Below are 16,958 nucleotides of genomic sequence, written 5' to 3'. Positions count from 1 at the left end.
TACCTGTCTTCCTTGGCTGTGAACAGAAGAGAAACTGCAGTCCTCTTATAATAAAGGGAAGAACAGTGATGTCACTACAGGAGCTTCAAAATTCATAAGCAACAAAAAGTAAGTGTGTGTGTGTGTGTGTGTGTGTGTGTGAGAGAGAGAGAGAGAGAGAGAGAGAGAGAGAGACTGTTTCTTCACTTTGCTTTCCCCCCTTTAACCGAACAATACTTGTTACATTGCATTTGCTCTCATCATTGTGATGAAGCCATATTTTCTTTTCTGGTTGCCTTTCTTCTTCATTTCTTTACAGTGGCATGGTGGCTTATCAACTGACAACAGAGAACAATTCTTTATCTCTGATCCTTGCATTGATTTGGGAAGCTGGAAGACGTGGTGGCCCTTTCATGGGGCAAGGTGAAGCAGTTGCTTCAGGCGGCAGATTACTGGGGTATCAGCTGGGTAGGAGGAGGCCCCCTGCTGTCACCACCAGAGCAGCTCTTTCGAAATGAAATGACTCATGCAAGCTCCGCAAAGAGCATGAGGAAAGAAGACGAGGCTGCTGGCAAGCTTCCCTCCTCCCTGCCACCCCCACCCTCCATGCACTTGCTAAGCTTTGCAAGGTTTAATTTTGAAAGCGGGCTGGCCCCACCAGGGGCATGGAGAAAGGTAGCATTTGGTGCCTTGCCTCAGGCACCAGGCTATCTTGTGTCGCTGCCAAACTGGTAGAATACAGGAGGGGGTTGCCATTGCCATTTCCCGTGCAGTGTGAGATGATGCCTTTCAGCATTTTCCTATATCACTGCTGCCCAATAGAGGTGTTTCCCATAGTCTGGGAAGCATATCAGCGGAGATTTGAACGAGCAACCTCTTGCTCCCTAGGCAAGTTACTTCTCCGCTGTGCCATTAGGTGGCTCTCTCAGGCTGCAGACCTTGTTAAAAATCACAATGAACATTCGTGTGTGTCCCCCACCCCCACCCCCACACACAGTTTCATGCACTATGATGTCTGTTTGCAAACTCTGAATCCCAGTTGCAGGGGAGCAATGGCAGGAGAGTGGACCTGCCTTTATTTCCAGTTTGTGGGAAGCAGAATGCTGGAATTGGTGGCCCTTTGGTCTGATCTCTAAAGAGAGCCAGCGTGGTGTAGTGGTTAGAGTGCTGGACTAGGACCAGGGAGACCCGAGTTCAAATCCCCATTCAGCCATGAGACTTGCTGGGTGACTCTGGGCCAGTCACTTCTCTCTCAGCCTAACCTACTTCACAGGGTTGTTGTGAGGAGAAACTTAAGTATGTAGTACACCGCTCTGGGCTCCTTGGAGGAAGAGCGGGATATAAATGTTAAATAAAATAAAATAAATAAATAATCCAGCAGGGATATTCTTAAATGCCATGCCTTTCCTGCTGACTTGCTCTTTGGTGGCTCTGTATAACCAATCCATTAATCAATCATCTTTATTGCAGATTCCCACCTGCAACCTTGGAGAAGCCACTGCCAGTCTGTGAAGACAATACTGAGCTAGATAGACCAATGGTCTGACTCGGTATATGGCCTATGTTCCTATCCCAGCCTCAGTGATCAAAGTGAGGAGGAAGGGCTTCAGTATGCTGCCAGGATGGAGTCTGCATTGCAGTGTCACCATTTCTGGCCCACTGGCTCCGTTACCAGTTGTGTTGCTCCTGAAGCAGGATTGGGCCCAGTGGGCAGTGGGGTGTCTTTCTTTCCTGCGGTCACTGCTGCTGCCATTCACTCAGTTAAGGCTGTAATCCTATACACACGTATTCGAGAGCAAGACCCATTCATCACAGGACTCACTTCCAAGGATACATGCAGAGGATTGTCCTGTGCGTTTGTGCATCCCTTTCTCTTTCTCTTGGCATACTTGTGAGTCAACTCTTCTTCTGACTTGCTCTTTCCATCTGATTCACGCTTGACCCTCACCAGCAACGAATGCATGCTATTCGGCTCTCTTTGGCCTGCCCGCTGGGGACCAGAATTGGGCAGAGATGGCGGGGGGTCCCTTGGAAGTGTTTGGGAGCATTACAAGCCATGCTTTGGCTTGTTAGAGTCCAACTGGTGCAGAACCAGCACGGAATGGCCCAAAGAGGAGAGCGAGACTTTGGCTTCTCTCTCTCTGCCCTGCATGCATCTTCAGGCCCGGATTCATACGTCCCTCCTTCCATACAAACCAGCTACACTTCAAGATCTTCGGGAGCTCCTTCCAGGTCTCCCCTGGAAGTGGTCTCCCCTGGAGTCCACAGGCCCATTTGGATCCATTTCTCCCACAGCCAGACTCCAAAACCAGAAGTCAGTCCAGGAGAAACAGCACTTTGGAGACATTTACAAGGGAGAATTGGTGGTACAGAAGGGATTGAAATGCCTGCTTAGGTAGATAGATAGTTTATTTACGGTCCATGACAAAAACACAGCACACAAACCGTTAAATACAGAATAAAGTTGTTAAAACAATACAGTATCGTGTTAAACAAGAAAATTCAAGCAAATCTGTTCACATCTTATTTTGCAAGCCACTGCACAAAATCTTGCCATTCTACCAGTAATCTCCACATGACTGTTCATTAAGAAATAAGACACATAAAAGTCGTCTGAATGACCCGGGCACTTTTAAAAATAAGGCTCAATCTAGGTAGAGTGAATAACTTTATTAAAAGGACAATAAAGCAAAACATGAGAAATTGTATCAACCTCACCTGTGCCACATGGGCACAATTGATTCCTCAGAGGGACTTTCTTATATCTTCCCTCTAAAACCGCAGAGGGCAAAACATTGAACTGAGCTTGTGAAAAGGCTCTCTGGCTTAGGGCTGGCAAGTGCGTAAGATATGCTGCAGGACAAGGAAAAGTTAAGAAACTGCCACAGCTATTTCTAGAGGAGACCAAACTTAGGTCCCTTTGCTTCTCTATGTCCAAAACTCTCTGCTTGAGAATCTTTTGGGGTACATTGGAACCCAAAGATAGCAAAAATTGGTCTGAGAAACGGAAACCCAAGAATAAGCGAGGAAAGTATTCAAAGTTAAAAGTGTGACTTCTGTAAAAAAAAGTAAAAAGTGTGACTGTTTGTTCAACAATCTGAGCAGCAGCAAGAATGAGGCCTCCAAGACAGCTGCAGTTCGTTATGTATCCGATTCAGGGCCAAAAAATCTGACTCCCACTTCTGTTTTTGAAGGGGGCAAAGGACCCAGAGCCAGCATTTTCCTAATCAGATGGGAGCCCAAATATTCTGAAATTGGGCACAAATAATAATGCTCTTCCAAACAGGACTATTGTTCCTAGCATATTTAAGAACATTTCTTAAGTTCCTAGCATATTTAAGCACATTTCTTCGATCTCCAAAGGTTATTAACCACCTTGCACCTTCTTTGTGCCTCAGGAAAGCTGTGATTTATGACAGTGAAAATTAAATGTTTTACTCTCTTTTCATTTTCTCACAAATATATACAGAAGTATCTATCATTAGTCAAGAACAAATATATTTCATTAGTCAAGGAGGGGAAAAAGGGGGGGAGGGATACAGTTCTATTTCAACTACATTAAATTACACCAAAGGAAAGAAAAAGGTTGCATATTATTTCTTATTCTAGAAATTAAAAAGCAAGATGATTTTGTGTTGAATTGATCATCTCACTGTCTACCTTCCTGCATTTGAATGAAATTAGTTGATATTACCATTACAAGATGCCATATTTTAACCAACCCATCACCCCAAGGCAATCAGTGAGTTTCCTTTCTCCCTTTCTCTTTCTCTAACCAACCTTGCAGCAGTTAGTAAATAAGTGATCCTGTGGCCAGTTCCAGCGAGGAATCCACTCTTTCCCTTGATGGCGCAGCCCGTGGCTGGACCATCAGCAGACAGGGTGAGGACTCCCGAAAGATCAAAGGCAGAAACCAGCACCGAGGGGAAGTCATCATGGGAGGGCAGCCCTCTTAGGGAAGATCAAGGCTGCTCAGCATGTAGCCAATGCACCAGGTGGGAGAGTGCCTTCTGGGGGTAAATCCCTTCCCCACCTGGGTGAGGGGAGTCTCCACAGAAGGAAGCTGGAGGCTGCAGTGGAGCAGGCCAAATTACCGCAGCCCATCCCCAGGAGGAACCTGGACATTGAGGAGCCTGAGCGGGACTTCTTCCCACTGGGGGAGGACAGTCCTTCTGGCCTGTGCAGGGAGACAGTTCCTCCCCAGACTTCTTTAACTAACCACCCCCAGAAGAAGGCCCTGACCGCGATGGGACAACCTCTGCTGAAGCCACTGCCATTGTCTTGGCAACCACCATCTTGGCACAGCAGAGGTTCAACCCGTTCCCAGCACTGACCACCCAAGACCTCCCAAGACAGATAGAGAGACAGAAAAAGACCCAGACCTAGAAATGAATACAAATAAGATTTTCTTTCTTTTCAGGAGCAGAGGAGGGGAGAAAAGTGGGAAGGAAGGCCATCACTTCCAACAGCTGCTGCTGCCTCCCCTGGCGCCTGGGGCCAAGACAGACAGAGAGACAAAAACAGACCCAGACAGGAATACAAATAAGATTTTCTTTCTTTTCAGGAGCAAAGGAAGAGAGATCTGGTGGAAGGAGGTCCTTCACCTCCAGCAGTCGCACGGTGGTCCGGAAGCTGCTGCAGCCTCCCCTGGGGCCAGTTCCACCCTTTCCCTTGATGGCCCAGACCTTGTGGCTGGACTATCAACTGAAAGGATGAGGTCTCTGAAAAGAACAAAGCCGCCCCAGGCAGCAACCAGCATGGAAGGGAAGCCACCACAGGAGGGCAGCCCACCAGCAGAGGATCAAGCCCACTCGGCGTGTGGCCAAGGCACCAAGTGGGGGCGTGCCTTCTGGGGGGAAACCCCTACCTCACCTGGGGAAGGGAGTCTCCCCAGAAGGAGGCCGGAGGCGGCGGCTAAAATACTCCAACCCATCCCCAGGAGGAACCTGGAGCTTGGGGAGCCTGGGCGGGACTTCGACCCTCTGGGGCAGGACCGTCTTTCTGGCTTGCCCAGGGAAACGGTTCCTCCCCAGACTTCAGTAATGAATCACCCCAGGATGAAGGCCCTGACCCCAATGGGCCGGCCTCTGCTGAAGCCCCTCCCGTCATCCTGGCAACCGCCAGAGGCTCGATCTGGCGGAAGGAGGCCCATCACCTCCAGCAGCCAAACGGTGGTCCGGAAGTTGCTGCTGCCTCCTCTGGTGCCTGGGGCCAGTGCCAGCCAGGTCTCACAGGAAACCACCCTTTCCCTTGATGGCCCAGCCCCTGTAGGCAAAGACAGAAATGGCAGAAATGACGAGGCCTGCCCAAAGGTCAAAGTGGTATCCCCAGGAAGAAACCAGCTCTAAGGGCAAGCCACCAGCCCTCCTGTGGAAGAGAAAAGGCTGCTTGGCATGTGGCCAAAGCACCAGGTGGGGGCGTGCCTTCTGGGGGGAAACCCCTTCCCCACCAGGAGGAGGGGAGCCCCCCCAGAAGGAGGCCGGAGGCGGCAGCGGCGGTTAAAATCCTCCAACCTATCCCCAGGAGGAACCTGGAGCTTGGGGAGCCTGGGCGGGACTTCATCCCTCTGGGGCAGGACCGTCTTTCTGGCTTGTCCAGGGAGTCGGTTCCTCCCCAGACTTCTTTAAAGAACTATCCCAGGATGAACGCCCTGACCCCGATGTGCCGGCCTCTGCTGAAGCCCTTACCATCATCCTGGCAACCGCCAGAGGCTCGGCAGAAGCCCGACCCGTCGCCAGCGCTATCTATCCAAGTGCTGAGGCTCCCCAAGGCAGAGCCAGACCCTTCCTCCTCGGGGAATCCACCGCTCCCCCCCCCCCCGGCTCTGTGGCCCGTCCATCACCACCACGCCCCCGCCCGAAGGCACGCCCTTGGGGAGAGAGACCGTCACCCATTCCTCCCCAAGGGCCGTGCCTCGTGATCAGAGGCCTCCGCCCGCTGCGCGATCCTCTGGGTGCGTGGCAGCAGCGGTGGAAGGACCCCACCTAACACCGCCTCCTGGCTGCTGCGGCCCCTCCCCTAAATCTCCCCAAATCTCTCCTGCCATGATTGAAGAGGGCCCCCCCGCCCCGCCCGCTGATGTTTGCAGGTAAGTACAATAGTATTTTATCCTTCTCTCCTGTCATGGTGAAAGAGGCCGGTCAAGCAATGCAGCCCCACTGGCTTTAAAAACTGTTTTGCTCTGCAGTAGCAGTTGTAGCAGAGAACACATTAAAAACATATATTTAATAGGACTTTTAGTAGCTGCAATCAGTACTTTGATATTCATAAAGTGAAATTTTTAACATATTTGATTAAATTGAGATATTTGATTAAATTGAGATATCTCAATTTGATCATGATCAAAGCCATTTGTATTTAAATTGAGCATTTTTACTTTCGTTCTTCTTTTTTGCATTTTTTTTTTTTGGTGAACCTCCCAAAAGGCTTCATTTCTTCAAAGTATGGAGCCCAACAGCTGCACAAAACGATAAGAGCTTGTTTGGAAAAGGCTAGAGATCCCTCCAAAGCAAGCCAGGAGGCCAAGCGGTCATTCTTCAGGCCCTACCAAACAACAGGAAATCCACCACTAGCCTCCAACTCTGTGGCCAAACCATGGCCACCACACAGCCCCACAAGGCTAACCCCTTGGGAAGAGCAGCCGTCTGATCCTTCCCAAATGCCGTTGCTTCAGGTACAAGCCATATGTACACTGACTGCTCTTCTAGTAGTGATCCCTGGGGGGAAAGAGGCAGCAGCAGTGGACGGGCGCCACCCAACATGCCATCATCTGGAACACTGGAGCACCTCCCTTAGGTCTCTCCACCTCTGCCCTGCCAAGGTGATGGGCCTCATCCCAAGGGAGTTCTGTTCCCAGTCTTGTGTCTTCCTGGCTTGCCTTCGAGGGATCTCCAACCTTCTGCAAACAAGCAGCCAATCACTGCCGAAGCTCCCAGCCTTACGCCCTTGGGAACAGCAACCATCCGATCATTCCCAAGGACTGTAGCTTCAGCTGCAGGTACTTCAGGTGCCAGTGGCGACACTTAAGAGACAAGAGAACAGAGTCTGCCGGCACCACCAAACACACCAACATTCGGCCTATGTCTGGAGGCCTCCACTTCTCTTCCCAAACCATGCCACTGATGACACTCAGAACTAAACGCTAGGATTGCAACACTCACACCCTCGGGAAGAGCCACAATCTGATGTTTCTCATGGCTGTGGGGGCAGGGGCCATCCAAAGACTGGCCCACCTTCCAGTGGTAACCTGGGGGTTAAGCAGCAGTGAAGGGTACACCCCCCAAACACAAGAAAGTCCTGTCTGCAGGAAGCTAAGAAAGAACATCCCTCTTGGATGTGAGCTCTGCCTGGCATTCAGAGTCTGTCCTAGCATCATGTGGGTACGATCTCTCCCTCTGACCTCTGCCTCTTCTGCATCGCCCACTGGGTGCCTTCCCCACTTGGGTCTACTAATGGCGCCATATTTCCTGTTCTTGCTCTGGTTTCTTGGCTTGTCTTCTGCCAGCTCGCTGGAAAGTCTGCAACGAGAGAAACAAACATCTCAATCAGATGTGGCTACACCTGGCATCAGTGCCAAGTAGCCAACTGCAGAAGTGACCTCTTAATCAGGAATGAGAAAGGCATCGCCAGCAATTATTTAATTGCTGGGTGGTTGCACTGTTACTTCAAGAGTCTCTGGAGGGGTTTCAACTTTGATCTGCTGGCCACACTCATCCACCTTTACATCCTCTGCAAGTGCAACACCAGAAATCACCCCAGCAGCAGCTCAGTCAGTAGCAGGAGCTGATTTGTAACAGACCTGCAAGCTATTACCTCTTGGAAGAGGCTGGGTATGTTTTGAAGTGCCTTGGATTCATTTCCAGTACTAGTCCATGTAAACGGCAAGTGTTCCTCCTTGGAAAATCCAGTTTTGTTTGTAAGAAGCAACAGAACTAGAAGGAAAAAGATTGGCTATCATAAAGTTATTTCTCTTGCTGTTGCTTTCCAGCTGCATTTTTTGTTAAGGCTGGTGTGCAAAACCCTCCTGCCTCCATAGTGCCTACAGACATCTGGTCAGTATCTCTTGAGTTGGTTCACCAAGAGATCTCTTCTGAGAACAAGGCTTTGAGATCATTTGCCTGCTATGCTTCCCTGGACCCATGGAGCCAAGCAGCAAGGACCAGACTGCTCTTCTCCAAGCAGAATCAGTAGGAGTCATGGCAGGGCAGAGTCCATGAGACCAGCGGGTAAATGGGAAGTCAGACCAAAGCAACAGGTGGGTGAGCCGGTCTTTGGCAGCAGGACAGGGATAAGATGGATAGAGGTACTGGAAAGCTACAGATCTATATCTGTATTCGCCATTGTTATAGGTTCCCACTCCCTCCATCCACTGCACCACCCTGGCAGTGTGACTGGCTTTGGCTAACAGGGCCACAACACACTTCTGTTACTAGATTAGTAACAGAATTACTCTAATTAGAGTCATTCCCCCAGTTTTCCCATTTGCTCACAGCAATCATGTTTCTTGGGTGGGATCCAGGGAACCATGTGCCAGAAGAACTGATTGCATCCGCTTGGGAGGTCTTTAGGCAAAGGGATCAGAAGGGGATGCCTACCCAGCTGATGACAGAATGAAATACAGACAGGATGCTGTATTCTGGTAGCTGGGACAGCTTCCAAGGCTCAAAATCCACTGTGAAGCTGTTGGTGTCACTGTTGAACTTCACTGGACACGTGTGAAGCATCAATACCCAGATATCACATACGACAACTTTGACTGGAGGGTGGTGGTGGAGGGGAAACCGAGTGAACCAAACTGTTAATTATGACCAAGCAGCTCCAGTATGGAGGCAATCACACTGGCCCGTTTTTTATGCTGGACCACTTCAAATGACACACCTCATCAGCCCCATCTACCATGTGATAAGGGACACGCATACACACACATCCAACACCCCATCTAAGCAAACCACTGCTGTAATGGAGCCGACTCGGAGCATTGCACAATTTAGTTAATGTGGCCGGATTCCCCGCCAGCGACTGCTGCCACTGTATTGCTGCTTGGCGCACTTCACTGCGCACCTCAGCCTGGACACAGCAAACTGGCGTTCCTTGCCTGCTGCCCCAGCCCCAGGCTCAGATGGCCTTCGCTCATGTGCAGAGGCCATCCCCTATGCTAGGGAGTCCTAGTTAAATTCCTACATAAATCAGCCCTGGTTGCTTGGTTTGCTATCTGCAGTATATGAACTGTTCATTGGGGAGGGCAAGCCATCCCCACCCCAGACAAGCATCCCACACACATAGAATTGCTGGGCCCTTGTGGCTAAGAGGGAAGAGAGCTGGTCTCGTGGTAGCAAACATGACTTGTCCCCTTAGCTAAGCAGCATATGAGTGGGAGACTAGAAGTGTGAGCACTATAAGATATTCCCCTTAGGGGATAGAACCGCTCTGGGAAGAGCAGAAGGTTCCAAGTTCCCACCCTGGCAGCATCTCCAAGATAGGGCTGAGAGAGAGTCTTACCTGCAACCTTGGGAGAAGCCGCTGCCAGTCTGTGGTAGACAATACTGAGCTAGATAGACCAATGGTCTGACTCAGTATATGGCATCTTCCTATGTTCCTATGTTTATTTTAACTAACGTTTTAAAATTTCCCTGTTGTCATTTATTTGTTTTAACTAATATTTTAGCCGGCTGTGAACTATTTTTGCGTCTGTGGTAACAAAGTGCTAGCTTAAGCTTACCTGAGCACCTGCAGTAGCTCAGTCAGGACTGAGGGGCAAAATGGGCAAAGAACCAATGTCATGACAGCAGAAGAGGCGGCGGGTGGCGGGGAAGCCAGCCACATTCTAATCTTGTCAATCATGTTGTAGAGCCCTGGGCCAGGGAGGCTGCCTGCCAGTGCAATAATGAAACTGCATTTAAAAATACAAAATGATATAAAGCAATAATTTGGGGGGGGGGCGGCTAAGTGGGCTAAGATGGTGACCACCTGCACTTCTGAAATTGCAACTACACCAAAGGTCACCTTAAGTGGCGCAGCGGGGAAATGCTCGACTAACAAGCAGAAGTTTGCCGGTTCGAATCCCCGCTGGTATGTTTCCCAGACGATGGGAAACACCTATTATCAGGCAGCAGCAGTGATATAAGAAGATGTTGCAAGGCATCATCTCATACTGCATGGGAGGAGGCAATGGTAAACCCCTTCTGTATTCTGCCAAAGAAAACCACAGGACTCTGTGGGCACCAGGAGTTGAAATTGACTTGACGGCACAATTTACCTTACAGGTTCCATTATTCTCAACTTGGTTCGTCTTCATCTCACGCCCTTCGGGAGAGCATGCTTGGCCTGCTTTGCTGAGCATTCCACCACCAGGAACCGGTCTCAAGGTACTAGAGATTCCCAGCTCAAACGTCTTTTCTGGCCCACTAGTGTGCCTATCTCCAAGTGAGGCAGGAGGCTGCAGCTCAGGCATCTGTGTTTCGTCCTGCTTCTTCCTGAAGGCATCCTGCAGCCGGCTATCGCAAAGCCCACGTTATTGGGACGCTGAGCCTAGAGAGCAACAGGAGGGGGAAACAGCCATGTTATTTGTTCCTCATGTGATAATTGCCGGCTTTAAGCTGATGCTTCCCGAAGGATGTGTCTACTGCAGAAGGGGAGGAAAGAGGGTAACGAACCGTGCTTCATATAACAGGATTCCCAGATATTATTGACTTCAACTTGCAGCATGCCCCGCTGCAATAGCCTTTGGCTGGGGATGATGGGAGTTGTAGTCAACAACATCTGAGCACAAAATGCAGTATACCCGCTTTAGAAAATTAGCACAGAGAACTCCCTATGTGGTAGCTAAGAGTCAACACCGACTTGATGACACTTAATCAATCAGTCCCATTGAAGCTAACTGGACAGGTAAACTTCATTAATTTAAATAAGACCATTGATTAATAACTTAGTGTGGATGTAAGCCAGTGACTGTAGCAGGTCATAACTGTAACATTTAAATTTAAACACTTAAACATTGGCGGGGGGTGGGATTACCCGAGCTGGAAGTCCACAACAGAAGGAGTACTCTTGTTTTAAAAGGCTGGGAACTCCTGCCCCAGTGGATTGTGTCGAATGCAGGGGTTCTCAAACTTGGGTCCCCAGATGTTGTTGGACTACAACCCCCATCATCCCCAGCCACAATGGCCCAACGGCATCTGGGGCCCCAAGTATGAGAAACAGTGGTTGCATGCTTTACCCAAAGGCACCCTTTGGACTATATTGGGCAGCAGCGATATAGGAAGATGCTGAAAGGCATCATCTCAGAGTGCGCGAGAGGAGGCAACGGTCAACCCCTCCTGTATTCTACCAAAGCCAACCACAGGGCTCTGTGGGCACCAGGAGTCGAAATTGACCTGACGGCACACTTTAACTTTACCTCACAACCAGAACAGCCTGAAACAGCCAGAAAGTGCCCCCTAGCTGTCAAACTGCATCTTTGACTAGGCAAGTAATTAAAACAATGGTAAACCCCTCCTGTATTCTACCAAAGACAACCACAGGGCTCTGTAGTCTCCATGAGTCCACACCGACTCCATGGCACACTTTACCTTTACCTGTCTCTATGAGGGGCAGGGCACATAATGATCCAAAATACAATATGAGACAAGACAAAAACTGTTAAAAACCATCTCACAGCGTGAAACAATTAATCAGTTTAAAATTAATTTTAGTTCCACACCTAAGGAAACCGGCAGTGGCGGGGGAGGAGTCCGCCTGCCAGCTAACCGTGGCTAACCGTCAGTGCCACCTTCAACTGCCACCCACCTGCGCGTGCGCACACCCCGGCTCCACACTAACCGCCGTTGGGCGATTCTCCGCCCGCGCGCCGACGTAGTGACGTCGGCTTGCTTCTTCGCTCGCGCAGCGCACACGCACCGTGCAGCAGCAAAGCCCCTTCCTGTCTTCTCCCTTACTCAAGCCCCGCCTTCTTTTCCTCCTGTGACTGATGGGCGGCGTGCTTTGCGGGCTCGGCCAGCTGCCGGGGTGAGCACTGGGCGCGCGTGCGCAGTAAATTTCTGCCGCAGAAAGACACGTTGCTTTCTCGGCACCGCTTTGGGCTTGCGGGGGGAATGCGCTGCCACAAACAAAGTAATCATAATTTTTTATTGCTTTGTGTGAGTGGGTGTGGCCGGTGTAGGCACGCCTGTGTCTGCAGCACGTGTCGGGTAAGGAAGCCCCTGCCCCTGAACTCCAAATCATGGGCTGGTGGCTGTGTAGTAGGACGGGCGAGGCATTCTGCACGTGCTCAGGAGCCCTGTGGTTTCGTTGCTGCTTCACGGATTGAGCCTGGGCGATGCAGACGCTGGAACTTTACATACGCTTGACTCAATAGCAAGATAGGAGAGGGAGGATTTGTAGTGGCAATCAGGAACGTCACACTCTGACTGGACTTTGATTTCATTAAAGATCAATAATTATTAAATTATTAAATTAAATTATTAATACTTATATCAGTGAGTTGCCTCCTATTTAGGGGGATAATTGTTGTGAGCGCCCCGAGCCGTAGTGCACTGAAGGGGCGGGGTATAAATATTTTTAAATAAATAATAATAAATAATGCAGCTTGGGAGCATGCATATTGGAGTATGGTACTCAAGGTGCTGGCCGTTACTCCCAGGCCCTAAACGCCGCATCAAACCAGCAGAGGCTGAAGATGCTATTTCAGTTAGGAGGTTCTGCCCTCCAGTGGTTGGTCCGTTGCTGTGTTATCCTTTTTGTCTTTTAATAGATGGTTTTTCAGTTACTGTAAGCTGCTTTGAGGCCACTTGAGAAAAGCAAGGTGGGTTTAAAAGAAAAAAGAAAAAAAGACTACTTCCTCAGAGGTACCTGAGTGCAAGTGTGCATGGGAGTGTAACTGAGGTTGATTTGGTTGACCTGCTGATGATCACCTTGGAAGCTGATCCAGTGCGAGTAGTCTATTTGTAGTAACCTAATGGAGGATAATGGGTGTTGCGAGATGTATTTATATACCGCTTTTCGTCCCAAGTTCTCAAAGCGGTTTACATAGAAAAACAAAGAAAGATGGTTCCCTGCCCCCAAAGGGGAAAAATTTGTGAAACTGACACACCTTCATTTCATCTGTTCATTTTGACCCCACTACTTTGCGGGTGATATCTCGCAGGAGGTGATATTGGAGTTCCAGGAGAAGGGGTTCCCAGGTGTCCTCAGTGGTATAGATGGTGCACATGTGGAGATTTTAGCCCCCCACCTGCAACACACCACCATGTTTCAGGTGGAAGCACGACTACAAGGTGTGGTGGACTCTATGGGCCAGTTCATGGACATCTACACTGGAGTTTCAGGCAGAAGCCACAACATGGCCATTTTCAGGACCTCCTCACTTGCCTCAAAACTGGTACTCCGCACTGGTACCTCGGTGAACATAGTGCCTGTGGAGGTCAGGGGGTGATGGGTGAAGCCGGAGGTGTGTCCCCCATGAGTCTCCATGTTCAGAGAGTAGAGGGTGGGAGGGAGGGAAATCCGGTCTGGTTTCATACATAAGATTTTGTGCCTGTCCCATGGTCTCAGTCAGGGCCAAGCTACATATTACATTGTTAAGAGAGAGCCTTAAAACAAGCAGTGTACAAGATTCTGAGTGTCGCTCCACACACACCCCACCCATGCAGCTGTGAGGTGGTGGTGGTGGGGCTTATCTGAGAGACTCTGAGGCATACACAGCTGCTTTTTATTGACCAAAAAAAGAGACACTTCCAGTGTGTGAGGAGAGCTGATCTGTGTGAGGAGAGCTGGTCTTGTGGTAGCAAGCATGACTTGTCCTTAGCTAAGCAGGGTCTGCCCTGGTGGCATATGAATGGGAGACTAGAAGTGTGAGCACTGTCAGATATTCCCCTCAGGGGATGAGGCCACTCTAAGCAAGAGCAGAAGTTTCCACGTTCCCTCCCTGGCAGCATCTCCAAGATAGGGCTGAGAGAGATTCCTGCCTGCAAGCTTGGAGAAGCCGCTGCCAGTCTGTGAAGACAAGACTGAGCTAGATAGACCAATGGTCTGACTCAGTAAATGGCAGCTTCCTATCAGGGGCATAGCAAGGTTGGAGTGGGCCCAGAGACAAGATTTTATAATGCCCCCCCCCCACTGAAGCTCAGCTCATGAAGTAAAGAATTCTTAAATGAGGCTGAATAGTGGTAACAAAAAGCATGGGGGGGATATATATATAACACATATGTGCCACAATAGAACATCATCCTAATTATTTTTTTAAGGTTTTGTAAATTGTGGACGATGCAAGTCATTTAATGGTACTAGAGAAAGACATGCTGTTCTGGTAGCTCCAGGTCTTAACACTCACATCAGTTTTGGAGGATGAATACAACCAAAGGAAGCCCAGGCAGGTGTGAGGCTGGGGGTGTCAGTCATGTGATACCTCTGGGGGCCCCTCAAGGCAGTGGGCACCCAGACAACCATCTCCCCTTGCCCTATTATAGTTATGCCCCTGCTTCCTATGTCTCTATGTTTGTTTCCTGTTCTAAGCCTATCTCTTAATGATGGGTTTTGCATGGGTAAAGTTTGATCTTTTAGACACTACCTCCCAGTTCTGTAGTCTGACAACTAGCAAGAACCAGCTACAAGCCTGGCAGTAACCAAGGAGAAATCTAACAGCATGCCTGACTAAGCTGCAGAACCAAATTAGGAACATAGGAAGCTTCTGTATACTGAGTGAGACCATTGGTCCATCTAGTTCAGTATTGTCTACACAGACTGACAGCGGCTTCTCTCCAAGGTTGCAGGCAAGAGTCTCTCTCAGCCCTATCTTGGAGATGCTGCCAGGGAGGGAACTTGGAACCTAGATGCTCTTCCCAGAGTGGCTTCATCCCCTGAGGGGAATATCTTGCAGTGCTCACACATGTAGTCTCCCATTCATATGCAACCAGGGCAGACCCTGCTTAGCTAAGTCATGCTTGCCACCACAAGACCAGCTCTCCTCTCCTAGTTAAATTAAAACACAGAGAGATTATTTCATCTTGGATACTCATTTGCCCAAGAAATAATACTGTGTAACTCAAAATCTTTATTGGGTTAAATAAATAAATCATTTTAATACCAGCTTATTAATCGTAAGCTTCTTTTTCTGCAAGGGCAATAAGGACACCTTGGAGGGCGGAAAGAAAACAAACAGATGGAAGTCAACCTTACACTATCATGCTTTTGTCCTTGGAATTCTTCACACACTCTCCCCAAGGGATCCGGTAGGGAAAGGCCATAAGTAAGGCTTTGATTCCTCCACCTCCTCTACTGGTCTCCTCAACAGGTGAATATCTCACACGAATGCAAGGTCACACCCCCTTGTTTCTATAGGATCTCTAAGAGGAGGAAAGGGGAGGTGAGGGGAAGGGAAGGCAGCAAAATCTCACCTGGTGCAGATTTCACAAGTGGTTCTGAAGGCCACCCAGATAAGGCCACCCTCAAGCTGCCTGTTTTCTCAGGGCAACCCAGGGAGGCCTGGGCCACAGAGGTGATGGGAAAGACTAAAGACCTGATACTCAAGCAACCATGAAATGACACCGAAAAATCATTTACTGGTTCCTGTGGAACAATTGAGGTTTTTAGGAACTTGAAAGCGAAAATCAAGAAGTGTCATATGCCCATTAACACTTTGCAAGTGTTTTACAGGGTTAATATCATGACTCCACAACTCTGTGAAGCAGATCAATAGCTGCAGTTTTTGATAGCCAGAGAGCCCGGGAAAGTGAGGCACAAGAGCAGCTTGGGTAGTTTTGAAAGTTGCATTAATAAATTATTATTTTTATGAAGATATTTATATACCACCTTTCAGCAAACATGCTCAAAGTGGTTTACAAAGCAAAACATAAGTTCCTTGACCCCAATAGGGTTCACAGTCTAAAAGGAAACACCAAGGACATACACAGCAACAGCCATTTCACACACTCCAACAATCCCTGTTTATGAGGGACAGTCCCTTTCTTCTGGCATCTGTCCCTGATAAGACACTGTCTCTATTATGTCCCAGTTCTTGCATTTGGGGGAATGCCTTGTCAAAAGCTGGCTCATCTGAATTGCCACAATTGTTGTCATTCTTTGTGATTTAGCTGCCTGTAGAGGGTCTCTCAAACTTAAGCCTTTGAAGCTATGCATGATGCATCTCTTCTACATCTAGACAACACAAGTGTCTCTTTGAACCAAATGTATGCCACTTTTGGAGGAAAACATAACTTTTGGTTATAACTATTATACCCTCCAATCTGCAAATAATCATGATACTTGATTCTACTCCGTTGAGAAGTTTGATGAAAAATTCTTTGTTTCTGTGTTCCCCATAGAACATAATTCCCATGTGCAATGGTTTCATCCAAATAAACATATAAAGGATTGAAGGAGCAGGTGCTTTACCACTGAGATATATGAGCCCCATCCCCAAAACATGGGCTAAGCCCTGAAAGACCACTGGAGAAGCAAGGCTTAAGCTGAGCCAAGTTCCTCACTAGACAGTGTATTGAAAACATGAAACACCCTGTGCAAATGGTCAAATGGCATCCTCTGTCCCAGCCGGTTACTGGTGTCCTCTGTCTGTCCTCCCCGTGTCCCAAGTGAGATGGTCCAAATGGCGTCCTGCCATCAAATGGTCAAATGACGGAGAGCGGGGGTCAAATGGCGGCCCTACCTTCCCTCCACATAACTGAAAACACTGGGTGTTCTGTCCACTAACCATGTGCTCAACCACACCCTTTTGAGATAAGGCAGGAAAGAGTGAGGGCTCAGGTCCGTTCACCTCCTTGCTCCTTCTGAAAGAGACCCCCACACACAAGCAGACTCCACATACTGCAGCCATAAATGGAGCAGATATATGTATAGACTGTATAGCAGATATATGTATAGACTATATAGATATAGATATATGTATATATATAAAATTAATTCTCCAAGACGGACCATGCGTGGGGACCTGGTAGAAAGGAGGCGATTGGCTGACAGAGTCTTCAAGC

At 48.8% G+C, this 16,958-nt stretch overlaps 1 long non-coding RNA gene across 1 annotated transcript; it reads right to left on the bottom strand.

The window, feature by feature from the left end:
• Window positions 1-2,370: 2,370 nt before the first annotated feature.
• LOC128333843 (uncharacterized) lies at window positions 2,371-11,775 on the bottom strand. The gene is made up of 5 exons (XR_008311087.1): window positions 11,678-11,775; window positions 10,235-10,506; window positions 9,698-9,848; window positions 7,792-7,910; window positions 2,371-7,496 (listed from the first exon to the last, which is right to left on the bottom strand). It is a non-coding gene; the product is annotated as an uncharacterized LOC128333843 (long non-coding RNA).
• Window positions 11,776-16,958: the final 5,183 nt, after the last annotated feature.

Source organism: Hemicordylus capensis, chromosome 8, assembly GCF_027244095.1.
Source record: "Hemicordylus capensis ecotype Gifberg chromosome 8, rHemCap1.1.pri, whole genome shotgun sequence".
Classification (NCBI taxonomy): Eukaryota; Metazoa; Chordata; class Lepidosauria; order Squamata; family Cordylidae; genus Hemicordylus; species Hemicordylus capensis.
The sequence above is the reverse complement of the archived record's forward strand: the minus strand, read 5'-3'. Positions and strand labels throughout refer to the sequence as shown.